The sequence below is a fragment of the Falco punctatus genome, assembly GCF_963210335.1.
Source record: "Falco punctatus genome assembly, chromosome: 3".
Lineage (NCBI taxonomy): Eukaryota > Metazoa > Chordata > Aves > Falconiformes > Falconidae > Falco > Falco punctatus.
This window is the reverse complement of record NC_137582.1, coordinates 52,920,926-52,927,275: the sequence shown is the minus strand read 5'-3', so window position 1 is coordinate 52,927,275 and position 6,350 is coordinate 52,920,926.

The window sequence follows — 6,350 nt, the reverse complement described above, 5'->3', positions numbered from 1 at the left end:
CGCAGTAGACATGTGCTTCTCTGTTTATCCCTATTACAAGTAAAATGCATCACAGCAACCAGAGTCTATTTATATAATTCAACAGGGGAAAACAGAATGAAGGCTTTGCTCATCTGTTGCAGCAAGAGTGGCTTTTAAGGTTTTTCTTTGCAGAAATGCATAGACCTAATTTCAAATTAAGAAGGTAAGTACATAAATAGTGCTTTTTTAAGTCAAAACTAAGTAGCACATTCTTTTCAGTAGAGTAATTGTAGGATTATGAATGTCTCCAAAAACACAGATTTAAAGACAGCATTCTGTTTGCTATTCATTATGTTAATCCTTCAGTTTTCTTTGTTTAAGTTCATATTCTGAATCTTATTCCTGTCTGTATGATTTGGGTGTTCACTGTATAAGTAAAAAGTCAATCCATTAGTCATTTACATATCAGAATATTTGACTGAGCACAAGACTCAAATACTGGATTTTTATATAGAGGAAAATAAAATATACCAGCAGGTGTGAGCTAAATCCAAGTTTAGCTTTAGCCACCACTGAGAAATGTTTATAATGAACAAATACATGATTATTTTCCTGCAAGAAATCTTACTTCCTACTAGTCAGAGTGTGGCAAGTGTTCTTGAGCAAGAAAGTTTATTTTCATTCCAGAGCCTTGTACCTTTTTTTGTTTAGGATTATTACATAGTTTATTATTTAACTCTGTATCGTCACCTGTTAAAAGTAAACTGTGTAATAGATTCAAGAAAAGATGTAGGATCAACATTTCAGTTTCCGTTCAGCCACAATATCACTGCCTGTGGAGACACCCTCAAGAGGGATCATTCTATGGTTTTCTTGTTTTAAATTAACTTGTGGTTCTGCATCACATTAGTTTAATTATTTTAAATGCCAGTAAGTCAAACAGCTGTAACAGGTAATTATGCAATTACATATAATTACTTCACTGAGATGAGTTATAAAGTAAGCATTCTTATTAAGCTTGAAAGTCAGGAAGAAAGTGGTGTGTGCAAGCATTGGGCTGGTATTAGCCAGCTGTAAGATGTCTCCACATTGATTCATGATTCATGCTTCATGCATGGGTTGCAGCCATACAAGGAGACAGAATCAAGTAAATGAATATTAATTTAATGATCCCAAGTACTCAAAGGCACACTGGATTTTTTGAAGAGCCATGCTAGTCATTTCAGTCTGTTAGAGCAGGCATTCAACTCAATGCTTAGGGCAATCAAGAACTACGCTTCTTGGATAAAAGGATATGTATAAGGCTATTTTCCCTATGCATTTCTTCCTATTGTGACATGAAAGTAAAACAAAATAAATTTGAAATTATTCTCTGGCATTTCCCTGGAAGATGTTAATGCTTGAGCTAGACAGAGAAAAAATGAAAAGAACAGAAAAAATCCCCAATTTGGCGTCTATTTTCATAAAACAATGGAAAGTGTGAAGAATCAATACCGCCTTCTGTCAATAAAAAGTCAGTTAAGACTTACAGCTATTCAGCCAAATACTGTTGAATTCAAGCATTTCTCATGTAAGTGATCTGAGACTGCCATAATTGTTCTGCTCATCACAGAAACCACTGTGGCCTAACAAGAAACAGTGAAAATCTCAGCATGTGTTAAGAGAATGCATTAAGTTACATAAACCTCTGCCACAGAACTGCTGATGGGAAAGAGCACCTGAATTGTCTGGTTTTATTTTAATAAGAAACCTAGGTTTTGCCTTCCCAGATAAGTCCAGTGACTCATTTAGGAAAACCAAAACCTCTCCTTGCATAGCAGACAGTTATGAAATACTCTTTACACAGAACGTCTTTTTGCAATCAAATTAATTTTTTACAACATAAAAGTTTACCACAGAAGCTCATTCTATCACGTAATCAATTGAAAACAAACCAAAGAAAATTATTTTCACCTGTAGGATTCCCTACTACACGATGTTGCTTCTGCTGATGCAGTATCCCAGCAAGACTGGACAAATTCATGGAAGAGAAGTCCATCAGCAGCTGCGGAAGTCCTGATTTATGATATAAATCTGAACTCCGGCTTGGGAAGTGCCTTAGAGACAGACCAGTGGAAGCAGACATGGAAAAGCAAAAGTATGTATTTGCCTTGCCATGTTTTTCTCAAAGTATCTGCTCCTGAGCACTGTCAAAACCATGGTACTTAGGTAAGGAGACCATTCACCTGAGTTGCATTAAAGAATTTACCCTTTGACATGGGACCATAATGTCTCCCTGCAGTCCAGGTGCTGCTTGCCTCAATGATTTCTCTATTTTTTTCTCTTATCTCTAATTAATTAAACTGTTTTCCATTCTGAGCAAGTATCCATAACATTCAATTTAGAAATAATCCTGGCAATCTTCCCTCCTTGCATCTACCTGTGTGTTCAGACCAACATTATAAGGAACACATGCAACTACTTCAGTTGCATCTCCAGTCAAGATACAATGCTATTCAACTTACTGAAAATTTGACCAAAACGAAGGGAGAAGTAAAACATTATGCTGGGTTTTTTTGTTTGAGGTTTTTTTTTGTTTGTTTTTTGGTTTTGGTTTTTTTTTTTCAAGCTGCAGGCTGGCCTTTTCAGTTAGCTCATTGCACAGGTCTCAGAAACTGGCTTTACTGAATAAGCTTGGTTAATGCAAGCACCAATAGACAACCTGAAACACTGCACTGAGAAGTTAAATTTACTTTTTGTTCTATAGAATTAACAGGATGAACCACAAACCGTCTAGTCAGTGCTTTCTGGAGTACAGTTGTGCTCTGCTTTTCTCTTGTTTATCAAGAAAAGAGCTCCTAAGACAAGGGATATACAAGGAATTCAGATTTGACAGCTATGGTAGTGCAAACGTCTTGGCTACAACACACATCAGTATTGTTTTGGCTCCACAGAGTGCAACGCTAGGAAGGAAGCCCTATTGTTCCCTGATGTCCCTGATTAAAGAAGTCCAGCAGACAAGATCTGGGGTGATGGCTAAAGTGAAGTGAGAAGCACTGCTGTCTTCCTGGTCTAACTTGATACTAACGTGCATCGCAAGAGTGAAGAGGGAATTTCAGATCTCCACAGCTTTACGTAATACAAATTGCAGGCTCCTTCCTCTGTGGAGTTACTCCCTCTGCTTCCAAACCAGAGCAGCAGGAAAGGATATGTACAGCAATATGCTGGAAGTTGGGGCTGAGCTCTGCAATAAATGGTCTACAACATTTATTGTTGTAGCAAAAAATGCTACAACACTAGTTCAAGGTTGAGGAACCAGAGTGCTGGAAGTGCTTCCTTCTGTCAGCTCAGGTTACAAGTGGTAACCAAAGAAAGGGCAGAGGGTGGGGAAGGGAGACATCAGTTCTTTTAAAGCATTCTGGGAAAAACTATTTGCTACAGCTTCTAGCATGTATCTCACTGTCAACATGAAAAGTCAGAAAGTTGATGGGTTTTTTCTTCACCTTCCACACCAAATTACAATTCAATACAATGTGATGCCTGTAAAATGTCGTTTCCTAAAGTCCTTTAAAAATACTCTTGAGAGATTACTTTGGCTTAATTTAGTTTACATCCACATGGACCTAGAGTGCTTAGTTATAAGCCTGTCACATTAAAAGTAGAGGTGAAAGAAAAGCCCACTGAAAGATGCAGATTTTAAAATCCATCTCTCGCTTAATGTAGTATGTCATGCAGTAGCACAGCGCAACCACTGGGTAGGTGCATAAGCCACTCAGAAACATAGAGGCAAGATACTTGCTTGGAACAGATCCAAGAACCCAGCCTGGGAAAACAAAGTTGTCTTTCACAAGAACTGTAATAAATTGAGTATAGGTCTTTGGTACTTCTCTGGGAATTTCAGCTTGCCACTACAGATTGTGATTCATAGTTTATGGAGGAACAGGAAAATTCACATATCAAAATTTTATTATCACTAGGGTCTTCTGCTACTTCTCTTCATTTCCCTTTCATAACAACTTCCCTCCACCCTCTCCTTATGTAAATGAACAAGGTCTCCTGTCAGTCAGGCCAACAGCATTTAATACAATTTATTGGATATGCATTGTAAATTGTAACCATCTTAAAATGAAAACAATTTGCATGAGAAGATATAGGAAAACATATTACTTATCTAGAAATTAATGGAGCTGTGCTCCAATTGGCTTTATTGTGGCCAGTGTCTGACATTTTACTGATAATGATCAGATCAGTTAAGCTGGCAGGAAAAAGGCAGCTATTTCGTGAGGAAGACACATAAAACTATTAGATAAATATTTCTTGGCTGACTTTGTATGTAGTCCACTAAATTTGATGTAAGTATTCATACTGACTTTTGGATAAGGTCCATGTAAGATCTTAATGAGTTGGTTCATTTTAATATAACAGAGTTCTGGATAAAAGACCTCATATCTTGTTGATAACTAAACGGCAGAATCAAACTAATCCTTGGCTTTGGATGAAACTGAAAGACATACTGATTTGTGGTTTGAGCCCTGTTCTTATCATATATTTTGCAGTAGACCAAAGACAAGCACAGTTGAACGATTTTCACTGGTGATCCTTTGGATAAGATGCAATTTCATGATAGTTTGCTTTCCATCTGAGCATGTGTGCAGAATATGTGCATAATGTAGCACAAGACAAAGGTCACCAGCAGAGCTATGGTTAAAGCTGGAAGCACATTTTGTAGCACAAGTGGTAAAATCATGAGCTAATTATCCTAAATATACTTCTCTTAGGTCATGTGGTATTATTTCCATATGGCATTGCACAGTGAGGTCGTTCCAGCAGATGCAAGCTCTTGGACGTACCTGTACAAATTTGCACTGTGCAAAGGACATCACTATTGCCTCCAAGCAAACCCAAAAACGTTAAATTGAAGTAAGATTAGAAGATTTACTGGGATATTAAATATAAAGGGCAGAATTTTGCAGCTCTCTTTCTTTGCCTTCCAAACAACTTCCACTGGGATCTTCAATTCTTTTCCATATGTCTGTTGATGTAGGCCACAGTTTCTGCACTAAAATACCAAAACATTTGCATGTAAGAATGGCAAGTACAAAAGGGCACATGTCTATGTAATTAACATTTGCAGAAAACAAGCAACATAGTGGAAACAGATCTGAAAAGAAAAGTGGTTGCCTGAAGTTCATTACAACTGATGGTTAAAAGTTGTTCCACTAGAAGGGAAGAGCAGGATGGGACATTATGTATCTACATCTATTTCAGTGTGCATATGTATATATGGAGCAGAAAAAGTTTTGAAACTGAAAATACCATTCCCTTCTACAGAGACAATGACAATTCAGGATCTCGGGAATTTTAATGACCATGGATAAAATGTCTAAATAAATTAATTACATGGGAAGCTAGAAAGCATCTTTACTGTCCACCTCACCTCATTAGCTAACAAGATGATCCACTGCTAAACGTTAACTAGATGTACTTTCCTGTGTCATAATGCACAGGAAAAAGTGTTGCGTACTCAAAAATCACCTCAGCCTAGAGTCACTCACAGAGATTTCACCTGGCTTTTGTACAATTTCAAAAAGTAATGATGATTTGTACACATAGAAAGTACTGCTCTTTGAAGTAACTGCTTATCAAATCCCATGCTGACTGACAAAGGAGTGTTAATTACAACATCTAAAATCAGCCATTGCACTGCTCCCCTGGTGATGATTACATCTCCAAAAGATGTCCTCATTGCAATATACATGATTGGGACTCCAGAGGAACCATTTTCTGAAACCCCATTTTTGGCATAAGTGACCAGGAATACACATGTATGCTAAGAAGTGTTACTGACGCTTGTTTCAAGATACACTACCAATTACCCCCAAAACAGCCACAATAGGATTGCAATGTAGAAGAAGCTGTCTTGGTTAAAAGGAGGCATGGAAACAGAAACAAGTCATTTGAAGAAGTAATATGGGTGAAAAGAAGTTAATGGGTAGAATGATCATTACACATTAGATACTGGCATTCAGTAAATGAAGCTGAAGGAAAAGAAAAGAGCCTAAAATGAAGAAATAAAACCCCAAGCCAGGAAATGCAAACCTGTGAGTCTAGCTGGGTCTTAAACCAGGTAGTATAACAGGAATTTAAGATTCCATCAAAAATAACTTAAGGTTAAAAATATCATGGCTGCTAGTCAATGGGGTTTCCAGGAAGCTCAGCCTTGTCAACAATGACAGAATCTACTTGCAAGCAGATAGGCCCAAGGCTGGCATTTTGGCCTGTCACAATATGATACCGCAATTAGCATCCTGGATATGAATGGAAAACTGCTGCTGATAAAGTTTTCAGAAGATGCAGAACAAAAGGGTCATAAAGGGGATGTTTCTGAAAGAAAACCTGATCTGGTGAGA